The sequence below is a fragment of the Canis lupus genome (genome assembly GCF_048164855.1).
Source record: "Canis lupus baileyi chromosome 16 unlocalized genomic scaffold, mCanLup2.hap1 SUPER_16_unloc_1, whole genome shotgun sequence".
Taxonomy (NCBI): Eukaryota; Metazoa; Chordata; class Mammalia; order Carnivora; family Canidae; genus Canis; species Canis lupus.
Genome location: NW_027326424.1, coordinates 815,357 through 833,951, shown reverse-complemented (window position 1 = coordinate 833,951; position 18,595 = coordinate 815,357). Strand labels below are relative to the sequence as shown.

General features: G+C 37.0%; 1 long non-coding RNA gene and 1 pseudogene across 2 annotated transcripts in view; one reads left to right on the top strand and one right to left on the bottom strand.

The window, feature by feature from the left end:
• LOC140629520 (uncharacterized) overlaps positions 1 to 18,595 on the top strand; it is a 365,612-nt gene that overhangs the window by 271,448 nt on the left and 75,569 nt on the right. The window lies entirely within an intron of this gene.
• LOC140629542 (U2 spliceosomal RNA) lies at positions 9,260 to 9,361 on the bottom strand (annotated as a pseudogene).

The following is an 18,595-nucleotide window of genomic DNA, read 5'->3' as shown; positions in this document are numbered from 1 at the left end:
TGTAAGTACTCTTTAAATACCTTTCACAGTGTTGTAAATTTTTCTTTGCCCTTAGATTATATCTCTTACTTTTTAATAATTTCTTTTTCTTTTTAATCTTGCGAGAGAACACTCAAGGCTGCCACATTGATTTCTTTAGTTTCCGTGTCATCCTCCATTATTGGGATTGGTTCCTGTGTGATAAGGGTTTCTTTCTTTGGAACTCTCTAGGGCTCTCTAGGATTCTCTCTCTCTCTACCCCAATTATTGCTCATTACTAGATCTCAAATCTGGGATTATACCCATATATCCACAAAGCTTTTAAAATGGACTTTTGTAAAGTTTGCTTTACTTATTCAGATATCCATTGCTTCTTGCAGCTCTAGACCTTGAATGGTTTAACCAAAATGCCATTTAGCTGGCACAGTGGAGCTTCCAGCTGGCGACAGTCAGAAAATAGCAGTTTCTACTTAGAACAGAACCTGGCAGCTGGGGAATCCCAGAGTAGCAATCCTCCTTTCTAAAAATGGTTCTGATATTCCCTTTAAAACATACAGTATATTTTTATTTAGAAAATATTTATTTAGCTGTCAGAAACACTTCAGCTAATCACTACTCTTTAAAAAGGCTGGAGTCTGGTTACACCCTCAGACATCATCAGAGCTCTGGTTTTTCATAAGCAGAGTATAATGAACTATAGTTGAAGAAGCCTTTATAGTTTCCCCATGTGGAACTTTCTTGTCACCTACTGTATACACAAGGCAAAGATCTAAATCCTTTGCATCTTCTAAGATCCTATTCCTGCCTTGTCTGCACCCCCTTATCTTTCATGGTAAACAGAGACACGCCTTCAATAAGGGGAAGTAGAGAAGATCAAGGGGAATCAGTGACTCAGTTTAATCTCCTTATGTACCCAGACTGTGAGATTTCAGCACTACAGAGTCAGACATCTCTTAATGGAGGAAATTAGAAAGCCCCGATAAGATAAGTAGGGGGAGGTGGTAACTGATTAGCTGTAAGGGCCTTAGGAACAGACTGACTATGAGAAAAATCAATGGACTTTTTTTTTGTTGTTGTTTCTAAGAGGGTTCAGAGTCAGAGCTAAATCAATAGTCTAGGAAGAGAAATCTAGGTTAAGGGAATCCATAATTTTAGTCAATTATGGGGGTCAGACTATGACCTAGCTAATCTTTTTTTCTGTTCCCTTCTGCTCTCTTACTTCCTCTTCCAGGTGTTGACCTCCTTTTAGAGATTATGTCTTCCAGAATATCCATATTTAATGGATCTACCTGGAATTAGTTTACCTATCCACAATGCAGAAATATACATTCCTCTTTATACTATCATATGCACACATGCAATATCTACGCATGTATATTTTCTCATCGTTTTTGGCTTTTGTGCACTTTGTGTCTGGGGATTCGTTTTACTTGATGGTTTCTAAGAGTTATTCATTCACATGTGTGTCCAGCATTGAATCCCCTTTCTTTTCAGCTCTCCTGCCACTCAGCAAAGATTTTCTTGTCTTTGCTCCCTCATAAGAGCCTCTGCTCCACCACTGTGTGTGGCCACGTATGCATACTTACAATGCCACGGCCACTGCAGGACACAACACTTACAACATTTTTCACCTACTGAAATTCCTATATAACGTTGGTCAGATAATAATAAAGATGATCCTAGTGGTGTGCGATCACTAAATCCAATGGGATAAATCACTCATGCCCCCGTCCATGGACTTTTTCAATAGCCCCTCAAACTCATTCCCTATCTCACATAGGAAATGTCTGCAAATCTTAAACCTAGATTGGAATACGAAAGAGCAGTGTACTCCTGTTTTGATTTAATAGCATGGACATAGAACATAAATTTGGTTTTCGTGGAAATGAAGACCCAAAAGATTTAGGTCTGTGAAGGACTTAGTTTATAGCTCATCTAATCTAGCCCTTTAATTTAAGGTTGACTGCATTATCATTTTGCATGTGGGCATGAATTTGCTGAATAATGTTGTCATTATTATTTTGTAATTCCCAGGAAAAAAAAGTGAATTTGTCCATCTCAGTAGAGAAATTTATATTATTTACATTTGTCAACTCCTGAAGATTTGTTAACATATCAGAGGCCGGCCTAGGTAAACGCTTCTGAAGAAAGAGCTCTTTGACATTTGCAAAAGTTGTTTTATGTGAGACTCCATTATGCTCAGGCTGAGCTGATTTTAAACTAGGAAGAAATGCTGTCTCGATCCCTTCTCAACTTAGGACTTCTCAGAGTTAGATGAGCCTGTTATAAAGCTCAGAATTTTTTTTCCCTTCTTTTACAAAGTAAGTTGACTGAAGCTGTTGGTAATGAAATGAGTAATCCAAATAGTTTATCTAGTTTGCCTGTATTGGCTACTTTGAAGTATTATATAACTTCTTGGTAATCTGGAAAAGTGATACAAAGGGAAATGTTGGCTAGCCAATGTTAATATTTGTTCAAAACAGTGAGTCATATAAACTGGGATTTCCTCTTTGGGCTCCTTATTACTGGCATATTGTCTGAGTCTCAGTATAATTTGATGCAATAATCCTTGTTTAGAATGTGGAGGAATGCTTTGTTCAGGTTAATGGGAGACCTCTACTTTTGATATTCCTGTTGGAGAGTGAGTTTACTTTGGTTGCATTTGGAAAATTAGTAATCTCATCAATGGTGACCTGGTAAGGTTGCTTGTTTTGCTTTTTCTTCCTTCTCCATGACATGTGTCCATAGACTGGCTCACCTGCAGTTCTTCTAAGAAACAGCCACTTGTCTGCCTTTCTCATACACTGACCATTTTACTCAGAAGGAAGTTCAGAGAGGGAACCTTCAGTTAGAAGAGGCTTAGGTGCTAACAGATTTGAACTACCATGTAAGAAAACAAAAATTAAAAACTTTCTTTCCTACAGACAAAATATGTACTCTATTTCTTTGGGCTTACTCTTTCATGATTCCGAGGATTTCTTCAGGTTCTAGAGATGATAAAGTGCCATATTATATATAATGCTACCTACTTATAAGATTTTTTAAATTAATTAATTTATTTGAGAGTGTGTGCACATGAGAGAGAGAGAGAGAGAGAGAGCGCGCGCGCACAGGGGGAGAGAGAGAAGTAGACTCCCTGCTGAGCAGGGAGCCCCACTTCCGGCTGGATCCCAGGACTCTGGGATCATGACCTGAGCCAAAGGCAGATGCTTAATGGACAGAGCCACCCAGGCAGCCCTACCTATAATATTAAACTATTTATGAAGTAAGTCACATAGAAGCAACTTGGTCACATTTCTATTCTGTGGACAACGCGAAGAAAAGAACCTGTCTCCTATGAGAATTGAATATGACATTATAGCTAAGTCATCTAAATAAGAGACCTGACACAGAGAAAATAAAGCACACACATTTATAATGGCATAGTTTATAATTTATAAATATAATTTATATTGTGAAGTTAAAAGTCAATGTGTCAGAGCACCTGAGTGGGTAACTGGTTGAGCATTTGCCTTCAGCTCAGGTTGTGATCCTGGAGTCCTGGGATCGAGTCTGACATCAGGTTCCCTGGAGACAGCCTGTTTCTCCTTCTGCCTATGTCTCTGCTTCTCTCTCTGTGTCTCTACTGAATTTATATATATACTGAATTTCATATATATATACTGAATATACATATATGTGTGTGTGTATATATATATGTGTATATATATATAAATATATATATATATTTATATATATATATATAGTTTTCTTTTAAATAAAAGTCAATGTGCTCCTGTGGAAAAGAGTATGGAGGTTCCTCAAAACAATTTCTTTTCCTATATAGTTCTCTCTATATATAGAATTACCATATGATCTAACAATTCCTAGATAAATATCAATAGAATTGATAACAGAGGTTCAAAGAGATATTTATACAACCCTGTTCATAGAGCTGTTATCCACATAGCTAAAAAGTGGAAATGACTCAAATGACCATCAGTGGATGAGTAGATAAACAAAATGTGGTCTATATATACAGTGTAATATTATTCAGCCTTACAGAGGAATAAAATTCTGACATATGCTAGGACATGAATGAACCTTGAAGACATTCTGCTAAGTGAAATAAACCAGGCATAAAAGGACAAATATTATGTGGTTCCACTTACATGTGGTACCCAGAGTAGTCAAATTCATAGAAACAGAAAGTAGAATGGTGGTTAGCTAGAACTGGAGGAAGGAAAATGAAGAGTTAGTGTTTCATGTGTACAGAGTTTCTGTTTGGAAAGATGAAAAGTTCCAGAGGTGGCTGGTGGTGATGGTGGCATGACAGTGTAAATGTACTAAATGCCACAGAACTGTCCACTTAAAACTGGTTAAGTGGTACATTTTATGTTATATATGTTTTATTACAATAAAAATAAATTTTTCTAAATAGTCAATGTGTTAGTCGTTTGTAAGTGAAAAAGTTTATTCTAACCTAAGTGAGCTCCTCATATATCTCACACTTTTCATCATGATTATGGTGATGAAATTATTGGTTATTACTTCCTTTTCATTTCTTCCTTGTAGAACTGTAGAAATATGATGTTGGTGGAGGGACAGTGCATGAGGACAGCTGATGAAGGGTCACGTGCTAATGGTGGAATGGTGGAAGAGTCGTAATTAGATAATGTAATTTAGGAAGATATCTTTGAAAAAATGATATGTTAGCATACCTAAAAGAAATGAAGGTTTATATTTGCAAATATCTAAAGGAAGAAGACTCCAGAGGCAAGGAACAGCAAAGAGAAAGTCCTTGAGGAAAGAGTAAGCTTGATATGTTCGAAGAATGGAAAGAAGACCAGGGTTTTTTGGAGCAGTCACCAAGGGAGAAATGGTTGGGGAAGACTGGGAAGTGTTCAACAGGAGCTAGATTGGGTAAAAACTTGAAGGCTGTGAGATAGATCTTACTTGGATTCTATTCTAAATGCAATGGAAAAAATTTAGATCTTATTCTAAATCCAGTGGAGGGCATTAGAGAGAATTACAGAGGACAGAGAGGATCTGATTTATATGCTTGGTAGATCACCTAAGGGCATTTTTGAACAAGAGTGACTGGTAACAAAGTCAAATGCCTTTTTATGTTATTCCCACCTCCTCTTAAAATGTATTCAGTAGGAATCACCTTGCCCCGGTCCTGGATGAAAACTCTGGCAGACCTGCAACATTTCTGCTCACTCTTTCGTAATACACAATTCTGTAATGACTCTAAATTGCAAACAGAGTTTCAGTTCAGGAGAGTGTCCAGCCCTGTGCAACAATCCAAATCCTGAATTTGATTTAGTCCTCATTTCTCTCCTCTCCCCTGGTCAGGCTGGCACTCTCTGGGAAGCCTGCCTGCATTGGAAACAGGGTCTAACTGACTTCCCTCCTTGCCCACGACAGCCCCTCTACATGGTTCTTGTGGGTGGATGAGACTGGGCTGGCTGGCTTTGCATTCCCTGGGCCAAAAACATGATTAAAACAGAAACTTCCTCTCATGAGATGCTGTGGTGGGCCTATGTTTCCTGTATTTCCTTTGACTGGGATATTTAAGTCTCTATTCCTGTGGACCACTAAACATTCTCGATAGGCTTCTGGGCACCCAGAAGTACAAATCCAGACCCTTCCTGCTGAAAGTTCCTTGTCTTCCTGGCAGCTTTACTGGACAGGGAGCAAAGGTATCCCTTTACCCAGCATCCTCCTCAATCCTCTTCCTGTCGGATTCTTTCTTGATCAGAATGGGTAAGAGAGATTCAAGATAATTGGAAAAAGTTATGGAGGATTTCTTTTGTAAAACCACATGTGAGGATTTGCCTGACACTTGCTTTGGTACCTAATATTGATGTTTCAACAAAACTGGGGCAAAGCAACATCAATTTCTTACATCACGTCACATGACTCCAACCACTGTGTGAAGGATGCTCTGCAGCAGGACAAGAGAGGAAGGATTGAGAACAGGTGGGTGACAGTAGCAGTCCAGGTGAGACACAAAGGCTGTGCAGAAGGAGGGTGTTGATGAGCAGGAGGGTTTAAGATGTCTTGAGGATGGAGTTGCAAGAACTTCTGATTGATTTGGCTCTTGGGGATTCTGAGAAATGAAGGCAGACTTTGAACTTTAGGCCCAAGCCAGTGAGCAGAGAGAGGTGCCATTCTCTGAGAAGCATGAGACTGCAGAATATTGCATCTAGGGTGTGGATAGGGGTATGTGAAAAGGAAGATTTATGATTGAATTATTCTGTTCTGTGTATTTTAAGTTTTAGAGTTGGATTTATGAGTCTGGAGTTCAAGGAGGGTTCAGGACTAGAGCCATATATTTTGAACTCATCAGCAGATAGAAGATTTTAAATCCATGGGATTGAATGAGATTACTTAGGGAAGAAAGCATATGTAGTGAAGCATAGATATTCTATAGCTGAGCCCTTTTGATTCTAAAATTTAAGAGTTTGATAGGAAGAAGAGTAGTGAAGGACACAGAGTGAGAAGATGTGTTTGGTGGGATGAATGGAGTTACACAGAAGTGTGGTGTGTGGAGGCTGTCCAGAGTCTAGTAAGAAGAAGCCAGATGATTGGTTTCTGGATTTGACAAGTGGGAGTTGTTGGTGATCTCGACAAGAGTAGTTTCATTGGAGTAGTAGAAGCAAAAATATGATGGGAGTGGCGTAAAGAGATTAAGAAATTGAGAAAAAGGGAAGGAAGGAGAAAAGGAAATTGGGGGTGAAAGGGAAGGGAGAAGAGAGAGGGGGTAGGAGGAGGGACAAGGAGAGATCACAGTGTATACTGAGTAGGTGGCAAATTTTATAAGTTTTTTTCTCTATTTTATGAATATCTCTCATAAAAATACTAAATAAGAAAAGTAAAAAAGAATAACTCACTGATCTGTTAGAGTCTTTGCTTCTGGTTGATACAAATGAAGTTCCATTGCATTGTGAATACTTTTGGCATTCTTAGTGAAAGCAAACAAAAATTACGGAAGAAAAAAAGTTGGCAAAATGATTTCAAGTCTTCGCTGAATAAAGACTTGTTTTGTTTGTGCTTTTTAAAGAAAAAAGTAATCAATAGAGCTACATAACTATTAGAATAGTGACGATCCAAAACACAACACCAAATGCTGATGAGGCTGTGAAGAAATGAGGGCTCTTGTTCACTGCTGGTGGGAATGCAAAAATGTTATAACTATTTGGGAAGACAGTTTGGTGGTTTCTTACAAAACTGACCATACTCTTATCATATGATCCAGTACTCTGATATTTCAACTTCATATGTGGGTACAAAAACCTGCACGTGGATGTTTATAGCAGCTTTATTCATAATTCCCCAAACTGGGAATCAACCAAGATATCCTTCAGTAGATGAATGGATAAGTAAACTTTGGAACATCCAGACAATGAAATTCTACTCAGTGCTAAAAATAAATGAACTATCAAGTTATGAAAAGACATGGTGGAAACATAAATACATATCACTAAGTGAAAGGAGCCAGTCTGAAAAAACTACATATTCTCTGATTCTAACTATACAGCATTCCGGAAAAGGTGAAACTCTGGAGAGAGTAAAAAGATTGATGGTTGCTGGGGGTAACGGGGGAGGGAAGAAAAAGCAGGGCATATTGGATTTTTAGGGTAGTGAGGCCATTCTATACGATACTATAGTGGTGGATGCATGTCATTATATGTTTGTCAAAACCCATAGAATGTACAAGACCAAGAGTGATCCCTAATGTAAATTATGGAGGTTGGGTGACAATAATGTGTCAGGGTAGGTTCATTGATTGTAACAAATGCATCAGTGTGGTGTGGGATGTTTATAGTGAAGGAGGCTGCGTGTCAGGAGCAGAGGGGGTACTTGGAAACTCCGTACTTTCATTTCAATTTTGTTGTGGCCTGAAAACTGCTTTTTTAAAAAAATAAAGTCTATTAAAAATAATTAGTACTATTTAAATAGTAAGAGGTTTTAGCAGATATTCAGATTTCTGAAATTTATTCCATTCATTTTGGTATTGCCAAATTTTATAGGTGAAAGGACCATGCACTGTTCCAACAATTTCATTAAAATGATTCATTTCTTTTTACTTAAATTTAGTGATTTGAACATACATCAAGCCCTAGTGCAGAAAACCTTTTCCTTTTCAACCAACTTTCTCAATCATGCAACACTGACACATAATCAGAATTGTCACAATTAATTACTTAGAGATGGAGTATTTGCAGTCATTAAAAATGATGATGTCGAATCTTTTGAAATATGGGAAGTAACATTAAATGAAAACATACAGAAAATAAAGAAATAACTGTTGCTGTAAAGATGTACAAAACCGGACAATAGTTTGCAAAAAAATAAAAATCTATATTAGAATGGTGAATTTTTCTCCCTTCTGTGTTCCAAAACAATGAACCTTATTATATAGATTTTTTTATAGCAGATTTTTTTCCCCCAATAGAATGTCTTGTTTTGTTACACATAGTTGGTTTTGTTTTCATTGGAAAGTACTTTTAGTCACTCTCTGGTTAATAAGGAGTCAATTGCTATGAAAAATTGGAGATACCTGTAAGTTTCCTCAGTGCACAAAAATACTTTTTCCTCATTTGGCATATTTGTTGTTCCTCATACTGTCTACTCTAAGATAACTGTTCACTGATCAATCCTGTTTATTTCTATGAAACAGAAAAACCAGGGTGTAAATTTTGTGCTCAGTGATTCAAAAACTGGCTTAAGCATTGCATCCAGTATTTAATTTTTTTTTTTTTTTTTATTTATTTATGATAGGCACACAGTGAGAGAGAGAGAGAGGCAGAGACACAGGCAGAGGGAGAAGCAGGCTCCATGCACCGGGAGCCTGACGTGGGATCCGATCCCGGATCTCCAGGATCACGCCCTGGGCCAAAGGCAGGCGCCAAACCGCTGCGCCACCCAGGGATCCCTGCATCCAGTATTTAAAGCTCATTGCCTGGTATGTTTTTCTCTGGAAATGAATTTAAACTGATAAGATTCCTAACTCTGGGAAACGAACTAGGGGTGGTGGAAGGGGAGGTGGGCGGGGGGTGGGGGTGACTGGGTGACGGGCACTGAGGTGGGCACTTGATGGGATGAGCACTGGGTATTATTCTATGTGTTGGCAAATTGAACACCAATAAAAAATAAATTTATAAAAAAATAAAAAATAAATAAGAAAATAAAATAAAATTTGTGTAACATTTGAAATCAATCAACTTGTCAAGCTCCCTCCTTAGTGGGGAGCCTGCTTCTCCCTGCACCCCCTGCTCATCTCTCTCTCTCCTGCTATTCCTCTCTCTCTCTCAATAAATAAATAAATCTTTTTAAAAAGAAAAAAAAAAAACAGATACTACACTTGATCTTAGCCAAAAGGCCGAGAAGCGATCTGGAAATGAATTTATATCCCAAGTACTCTGGGGAAATCACTTTCCTATGGGAGAAAGAAAAGGATAATGCAGGTGAACTTTTGAGTCCTTATTGGGTCTTTCAAGCCTCTGTAGTACTTGTCCCCTCCACCTCTCAGAATTAGGTGGTTTTCTTCCCTTTATTTTCTCTGCTCAGGCTTTGCTGATATGCTTTGCTTTCCTCAAATGTGTCTCATTTCTAGTCCTCAAGGCCTAGATTCTGTTCCAACTGCCTGGAAGACACCCCTCCAGCCATTGTGTTGACTAAACAGTCTTCTGGTAAAAACCAAGCTCTTAAATAAGTTTTCCCAGTCCACATTGCAGCCAATTCGTTGTCATTTTCAATGTCTGTTTTAAGATTTAAGCTCTCTTGGGCAGCCCGGGTGACTCAGCGCCCTTCAGCCCAGGGCCTGATCCTGGAGACCTGGGATCGAGTCACACGTCGGGCTCCCTGCAGGGAGCCTGCTTCTCCCTTTGCCTGTGTCTCTGCCTCTCTCTCTCTGTCTCTCATGAATAAATAAATAACATCTTAAAAAAAAACAAAAAACAAGCTCTCTTGAGGCTGGCATTCTTCTCTTTAATGCGGCTCACTGCGTTTCCAAGTGCCCCTGCATGATGCCTGGTCCATAGTAGGTGCTCATAAAGAGATGTCCTGTAAATAGCTAGCACTGAGCACTCGGGAATGCTTCCTGGAGAGGTCACAGCAGGAGAACGGATCTGTTCACCATTGTTTCCCATTACTTACGCACAGGATTTTTGTAGCTGGACTCCATCACACATGCGTTGAAAATTAAAGTAGTTTTCTTAACATTTGCTATTTGAAATCAAGATGTAAACTGACACTTTACCAAAGCTTCTCTTTTAAAAAGTTGTTTTCCAGCTAGAATTTTCTTCATGAATTGTCCATGGCTGAATCTAATAAAAATAATTTATCTATTTTGGAGTTCAGCTTATAAAAGTTTCTGGAATCCGACAGATTTTAGCTATTTCTTGAATAGTACAGATGTCTTGCTTAAAAAAAAAAATTACAGCACCATATGTTCTCTGTTCCCATGAGTAGGTTTCAGGGAAGTTTTAATAGTTAAAGTAGGTTTTTTCTTTCTTTTGAAACCTAGCATGTGGATTTAGTGCTTATTAAAGTGAGAGACTGAGTGTAGTGGTTTGATTTAGGATTAGAAACGGGAGCTGGACTAAAAGCTTACTTCCATCGCTGTGCCAAGAACCCTCCCTTGAACAAGTCTCGTACTCACTGCGGATTGTGGGGACAGCCCCTACACGCATTGTTTTCCAACTTTTACCATTTGGTCACTGAGGCACAGCTCCCATCATCAACTCTCTTCAAGAAGGCTGTGTTTGAGTGCTATGCCATAAAGGGCCTATTTAAAAGATGGATATGTTTACTATTTGAATCCTTCATTCTCTTTCCATGACACACACCCTTTCATTTTTAAAAATTCACACTGTGTGGCAGAGTACAGCTACCTCTTAAACACATAAACCACATAGCCACAGTCTTGCTGTTGCGCAAACAAACCTATGTGTGAAGTCTGACGGTGCCTGGCCACTCCATGTCATTAAGACAACACCTCCCCTTACCAGCCCCCCCCAAAAAAATATTAAGGAAAATATTGCACTCACTGTTTTTGATGACATAAGCAATTATTAACCAGAGGTGAAACAGTTTTCCAGAATGTAAAAAATATATTTAGAGGGAATGCAAAAAAAATAGTATTGATATCTGATCTCCTGGTACTGTTGGGCAAAACTACCTAAGGGTACAATATCTAAATAAGACGTAGGTGAGGCCAGGGCTCTGCAGCTACAGTGAGGACTTGGTCAGTGGGATGCTCATACTCCCCTCCTGGGTATAAACATGAAGGGGGAGGATTAAAGGCTCCAGAAAGAACTTAACACTTGGTACATCATTCCAAACCAGGAGTAAACTATGTGCTCATGGGCCAAATCTGGCCCACCACCTGTATTTATAAATAAAGAACCACACTCATCTATTTATGAATCATCTATGGCTGATTTTGCACTACGGTGGCAGAGGTGAGTAGTTGTGACAGAGACTATATGATCCTCCGAGCTGAAAACGTTTTTTTCTGGATCTTTATAGGAAAAGTTTATTGACCTCAATTCTAAACCAAGAAGGGCCAGTCTTTCAAACTGTAATCTCAGGTCATTGAACCTTAGTTTCCTGTTACAGGGGTAAAAAAAAAGTAGTAGTAGCTCATACGAGGTAAAGTGGGATGAGGAAGCCTTTCAAAATGTTTTAAAGTGAGAAGCATAGGTATGGAGACTGTGGTAATCACTCCAAAGACCTAAAAATTGTCCCACAGATCATCCCTGGTATATATAGGGATCAACAAAGAGGCTAGGTTAGCTGGTACATGGGGTATGAACTGTGAAAAAACTAAGACAAGGTTAAATAAATATGTCAGTGGGTCAAGATGGCTTTTGCCCACTCATCCTTTTGATCCCTCTTTTAGTCTTGGACTATGTTCACCAACCAATCAGGATTCATTTCCGTTACCTGGTAACAAGTTGGGGCCAATGCTCTTCAAAGTATACTAGTTGCCTGCCAGAGGTATCAGAGGCATTTTGACTTTTAAAATTTTGCTGCTTAGGGATTGCCTAGGATTTTATATAATAGTCTGGGAGTCCTTTCTGGCAATGTATGGATGTATGTATGTTTATATGCATACGTGTATATATGTATCTACCTATCCACAAAGTATTTTTAAAAATAGTCTATTTGTATTATATAAATATAATAAAATATAAATTCATAAATAAGACTATTAAATATTAGATATCCGACACCTTTTAAATAATGTATATAATTTGTGTTTCTTAAAAAAATCTATATGGTTTCATAGGAAAATCTTCTAGATACTAGAGACACTTTATGTTTATATTCCAAGAAGATATTGCACAATGATTTTAATATCTTTAAATTGGTCGATCAAAATCTTTTCTGTTCAATGTGAACAAAGAATGATAAAAGATAGTGAAAAGAGGGGTGCCATTTATTGATTATAGGTAAATTATTTAGATGTCATTAGTTTCAGTCTCCCCCCCCATATGAAATGGGTATAATTATAGTACCTAACTCAGCATAAGTGTAATGAATAAGTGAATAATGCAAGTAACGTGCTTAAAACAGACTAAATTAACTATTTTTATTATAATCATCAGGCCACTTTCACAACTCTCTAAAGTTCAGCCATATGACAAGAAAAAGAACATCAGGATATTTGCCACGTAATTGTGCGTCAGTCTAAATGGAACATTTCCCACCAAAAGTGAAAATAGCCCAGTCTGGCATTTCTCTGGGTTGGGAAGGAAAAAAACAATCATTTGTCAAAGACACTGTTTTATGAGGATTTAACTGGGAACAAATTGAATTTGTGGCTTGGTCAAGGAGAGAAATATTTGCAAAACATCTCAGGGATGGCAGTGATATATCCACATTGTCGTTGGTAGCAATTTAAAATTGATAACATTATGCTGCCATGTATTTTTGAGAAGATGGTGGTATTTCAGGGACAATAAACCCAGTTTTCCTAGTACATTCATTTCTTTTTCTGAAATGTTCAGAGCATGTTAACTCTGAGTGCCATGTGGGTAATTCTTTCTCTACAAAATTAAGTAGCACACATCAGTAAAACTCTGATTTTTTTTCCCCCTGCCTCAGGTTTGAAGCCTGAATGATCTTCCCGAAGGCTTCAATCCAATGTTCTATCAAGCTTGGTTTTAAGTAAAGAACAACATAACCAGTATATGTCAAGAATGAAAATGAACATATTCTTTATTTTGTTTATTTCATAAAGTATGTTGATATGAGAAAAATATACTTTTTAAAAAATAAGATTTGTGCTTCATTATTAGTGAAATGCATACCACTTGGGCCTAAATTGAACAAAGTTTTATAATCATCCTAGTCAAGTTCAAATGAAGGTTGCCCATGGGAATGACATCTAAGGTGGATCTTAATTTACTGGAACTGATTTCCTCAGGCCTTTTGTTCTCATGATATTCAGTGTATGGTTAATTCACAGTGATTGGACAACATAATATTTTGAAATAATCCATCACACTCATGTGCACCAGGATATACTTGAAATGCATAGGGCACTTCCTAGAAAAAAACAAAAGATGTTTTGTACCGACCACATCTGAATAGATGTCAATTTTGATATTCATCCAACTAGATCAAACAGCGTTGCTCATTTCTACTAAACACTTGAAGACCATCATTTTTGCTTTTTAAGAAAAAGCATAAAATAAATCTTTAATATATAAATATATAAGTGATGTTGGCTATGATAGATCTGGCTCATCTGAAAGGAGAAAGAATCCTATATGCTTTGAGAGAATTCTCTAAAGGAAACCAGGAACTCATGTCAATAATCACTATAAAGTGAGATTGTGATATTCCCCTTCATGGGTCACTTGGAATTTCCCAGTTAACTTTCGAAGTCACTATATTTCTGTTATATGCTATTTGTTTTTTGACATTAAAATACTTTATCATCATTAAATAGAAATAGATTAGAATTATGTAGGATTTCTCCAAATCACCTTATAGGTTTTGGTTTACAGGTAATGAAAAGCAATGAAAAAACCCTGGTTTGGTTGTTGGTACTAAAGATATACATCTACATAAGTATAGCAATAGCAAAACTTCACTGTCTGTCAAAAAGTTTTTCTTTCCTTTGTTGGTGGTCCTTCTTTTGGGAGATTTGAAGACTCCTGGATATTTTTAAATTAAAAATTATCTGTTTGGAAAACAGTCTGGCACCTTCTTAAAAAGTTAAATATAAATTCATAAATGTATCATGTGATCAAGCAGTTCCACTATTAGGTATATACTGAAGTAAAATGAAAACATATATCCCCACAAGAACTTCTACAAAAGTAAATAGCATTATTCAAAATAGCCTCAAACTAGAAACAGTCCAAATGTCCATCAATTGCTGGCATACCCATATGATGGAATACTAGCTAATAATAAAAAGGTACAAGCTACTGATACATGTCAACAATATGGATGAAACTCAGAATAATTATGTTATATTCGTTTAAGATCAGGAACAAAACAAAGGTGCAGGGTTCCCACTCTTGTTACTTCTATTAACATAGCATTGAAAGCCTTAGCCAGAGCAATTAAGCAAGAAAAAAAACAGTATCCAAATCAAAAAAGAAGTAAATTATCTGTTTGCAAAACGCATATTATATACAAAAAAATCTAACAATCTTACCAAAAGAAGACCCCGACAACTTAGAACAGATAAATTCAATAAAGTTGCAAGATACAAAATCAAATACAAAAATCAGTGTGTTTCTATACACTAACAATGAACTCTAAAAAAAATTTTAAGGAAATAATCCCACTTACAATAACATCAAAAAGAATAAAATAATTAGGAATAGATTTAACCCAGGAGATAAAATATATGTACACTGAAAATTATAAGACATTGATAAAAGAAGTTGAAGAAGACACAAAGCAATAGAAAGATATCTTATGTTCACAGATTAGAAAAAATAATATGTTAAAATGTCCGTACTATTCAAAATGACCTAAGATCCAATGTAATCCTGTCAAAATTCCAACAGAACTATTTACAGAAGTAGGAAAAAAATTCTAAAATTTGTATGGAACCATGAAAGACCCCAGATAACTAAAGCAGTCTTGAGTATGGAAACCAGAGCTGGGGGCATCACTGTTTCTGATTTCAAACTATATTACAAAGCTATAGTATTAACATGAAAACAGAATAGACACATAGATCAATGTTACAGAATAGTGAGCCCAGAAATGAATCCACACATATATGGTCAACTAATTTTTGATAAAAGCACCAAGAATAATGGGAATGGATAGTCTCTTCAATAAATGGTCATGGTAAAACTGGATAGCCACATGAAAAAGAATGAAATTGGACCCTTATCTTATCCAACACAAAAATTGCTCAGAATAGATTGAAGACATACATTTAAGAACTGAAACTATAAAATTCCCATAAGAAAACATGGAAGGTTGGTCTTGGCAATGAGTTTTTGGATTTGTCAGCAGATACAAAGGTGACCAAAGCAAAAGCTGGACTACATCAAGCTAAAAAGTTTCTGTAAACAAATGAAACAGTCAACAAAATAGACAAATGGAAAGGCAACCTATGGAATGAGAGAAAATATTTGCAAAATGTATATCCAATAAGGAGTTAATATACAAGATATATAAGTAAACTTAGAACCCAATAGCAAAAAAATACAAATAACCTGATTTTAAAATGGAAAAGAACACAATTAAAAATTTTTCCAAAGAGTGCAAACAAATTGCCAACAGGTATACTGAAAGATGCTTAGATTACTAATCATCAGGGAAATGAAAATCAAAACCATAACAAGATAGCATCTCACACCTCTTAGGATGCCTGTTATCAAAACGATAAATATTGCTGAGGATGTGGAGAAAAGAGAAATATGACTTCTGTCCTAAAAGAACACCTTATTTGGAAAAATAGGAAACCATTAAGAAGTACCACAAGGATTTTTGTAATTCTAAAAGAAATATAGACAAGTAAGTTCCTCAAGAGTCCAAAGGATGAAAGGCATTGCAAATGGCAAGAATATTTCATAAGGAAGCAAGATTTGTAAAAAAAAAAAAAAAAAAAAAATTGTGGCACTGAAATATAAGTGAAGGCTCCTCCCCCCGCCCCCCATGGAGAGGGAAAACCAAGTCAAAGCCAAATCGGAGGTGGGAGCAAAGTATGTGTTGGCACAAGTAAAACCCAGTTCACAATGAAGGGGGCGAAAATTAACAGAGCTCCTTCAAGTTTCATGGGAAACAGGAAGTCAAGTAAGATTCAAGAGTCATAAGACAAATGAGATTTATTAGATAGAGTATGTGGTGGTGACCACAGTCAATTTGTGGATGGGAGACTGGAAAAAGAAAGATCAAACAGGAACGTATTGCAAAAGAAAGTAACTGCTTTTGACTCAGTGGGAACCAAAAGAAACAGCAGTCATAAACATTTTTTCAGATAAAGAAAAGACGAGGTAAATAGTCATTTTTTCACATCAATTTATGATTGACAATGTTTTTCCTCACTTTGTGAGATAGGAACCTGACAGATGAGAAAACTAAATATTAGAAAGTCATGTGTTTGCCCAACATTACACATAGTTGAGAAGAACATACTTTGTGACACCAAATCTGGGGAAGTGTTGTTTTGTACCTGGACTTGTAAAACCGAAGACCTCTAGGAATCGACCTGATGATATAAATGGGTGAGGTAGATAAGGTAAAAGAGAAAAAAATAATGATGTAAACATGATGGGAAATGATAACTGACATTGGCCTTATTATTACCTGGGGTTAATAGAAAGTAGTAGAGACTTTGGGAAATACTTCACCTTGAAGGGAGGTCACCAGCATACTTCAAAAGGAGAAAATTTGAACTTTCAGTTACCAAAACCAAAATGCAGGAGCCAATTTTGATTCTTCCATTTTTCTCTTACCCTACAGCCAAATCCTGCACACTCTATCCAGACTCTATCCAGAATGTTGTCACCTCTTCATAATGGCTGCCTTGCCTCCAAGCCACAATCATCATTTTCACTTCAAATATGTCCTCCAAGATGTTCTTTCAAAGCTCACTTTTGATTATCTAGAATTCTCAGACTTTCTTTTGCAGTTTTTCAAAAGATACCTTTACAAAAATTAGAAAAAAAATACATATAAAAATGCCAAGTGTAGATTGGGAGAAAACATTTTCATTATATGAATTTGAAAAAGAACTTATAACTAGAATTTAAAAAAATCCTATAACTCAATAATAATAATGAAAGATAATTCCGTTAAAAATACAGCCAAAGATTTGAACAGATACTTCACACTGAAGATACCCTATAGCCAAAAGCACACCAAAAGGCTCATTAGGGAAATGCAAATTAAAACCACACTGAGATACCACCACCACAACAATCAAAATGACAATTCATTAGCTTGGGAAAAACATTTGCAATTCATGTTTATCATCTGCTTCTGTGTGATAAATCATGATAAATTCAGCAGTTTGCGACAACATAATCTCATAATTTCTGTGTGTCAGGGGTTTGAGCATGGCTCAGCTGGGGCTTCTGCTTTAGAATCTCTCACAATGCAACAAATCAAGATTTCAGCCAGAGCTGGAATATCATCCGAAGGTTGGACGTGGAAGGGACCTTCTTCCAAGCTCACATGGTGATTGGCAGAATTGAATTCTTCCAGGGAAGTTGGATTAAGGGCCCTGACCTTTCTTAGTTCCTTGAGTGTAGACCTCTCCAACATGACAGCTTGCTTCAGCAAATTATGCATGCCAACAATACAATCTTATGTAACCTAAACTCAGTAGTGACATATCATTTTTCCTCCTGCTAATTAGAAATAAGCCACAGGTCTCATCTACCAGCACCGCACCCAAGAGGAGATTATGCAAAGGTGTGAGTACAAAGAAGTGGGGATCATTGACAACTGTCCTAGGAGCTACCTATCAAGCATGTGTCTGACAAAGACTGTGTAGAATATTAATGAATTTCTATAATTGAATAATATATATATATGACTCAGTTAAAATATGGGGAATAGACTTAAGTAGACCCTTATCAAAAGATGTCTGATAGCTAACATGTATATGAAAAGTGCTCTGCTTCATTAGTCATCTGAAAATTCAAATTAAAACCACAAAGAGATCCCACTACACACCCACCAGAATGGCTAAATTTAAGCTGCTGACAATACCAACTATTGTCAAGGAGGTAGAGTGACCGGGATTCATCTTATTGCTCGTGGGAGTGTAAAATGGTCCAACCACATTGGAAAACATGTTGGTAATATCTAATAAAATTAAACACACACCTACGTATGACAACACATTCACGCCAAGACATTTCTTCTCTCAGAATGTGTCCACACACACATGCGTGTGCATACACCCACCCCCCCACACACAAGCGCTTTATTAATAATAGCCCCAAACTAGAAAATACCAAAAGCCCTTCAATAGAAGAATATAATAAAAAAGTAGTATATTTATAGGAATCACTACACAGCAGTTTTTTTTAAAATTTTTATTTATTTATGATAGTCACAGAGAGAGAGAGAGGGGCAGAGACACAGGCAGAGGGAGAAGCAGGCTTCATTCCCCGGGAGCCCGACATGGGAT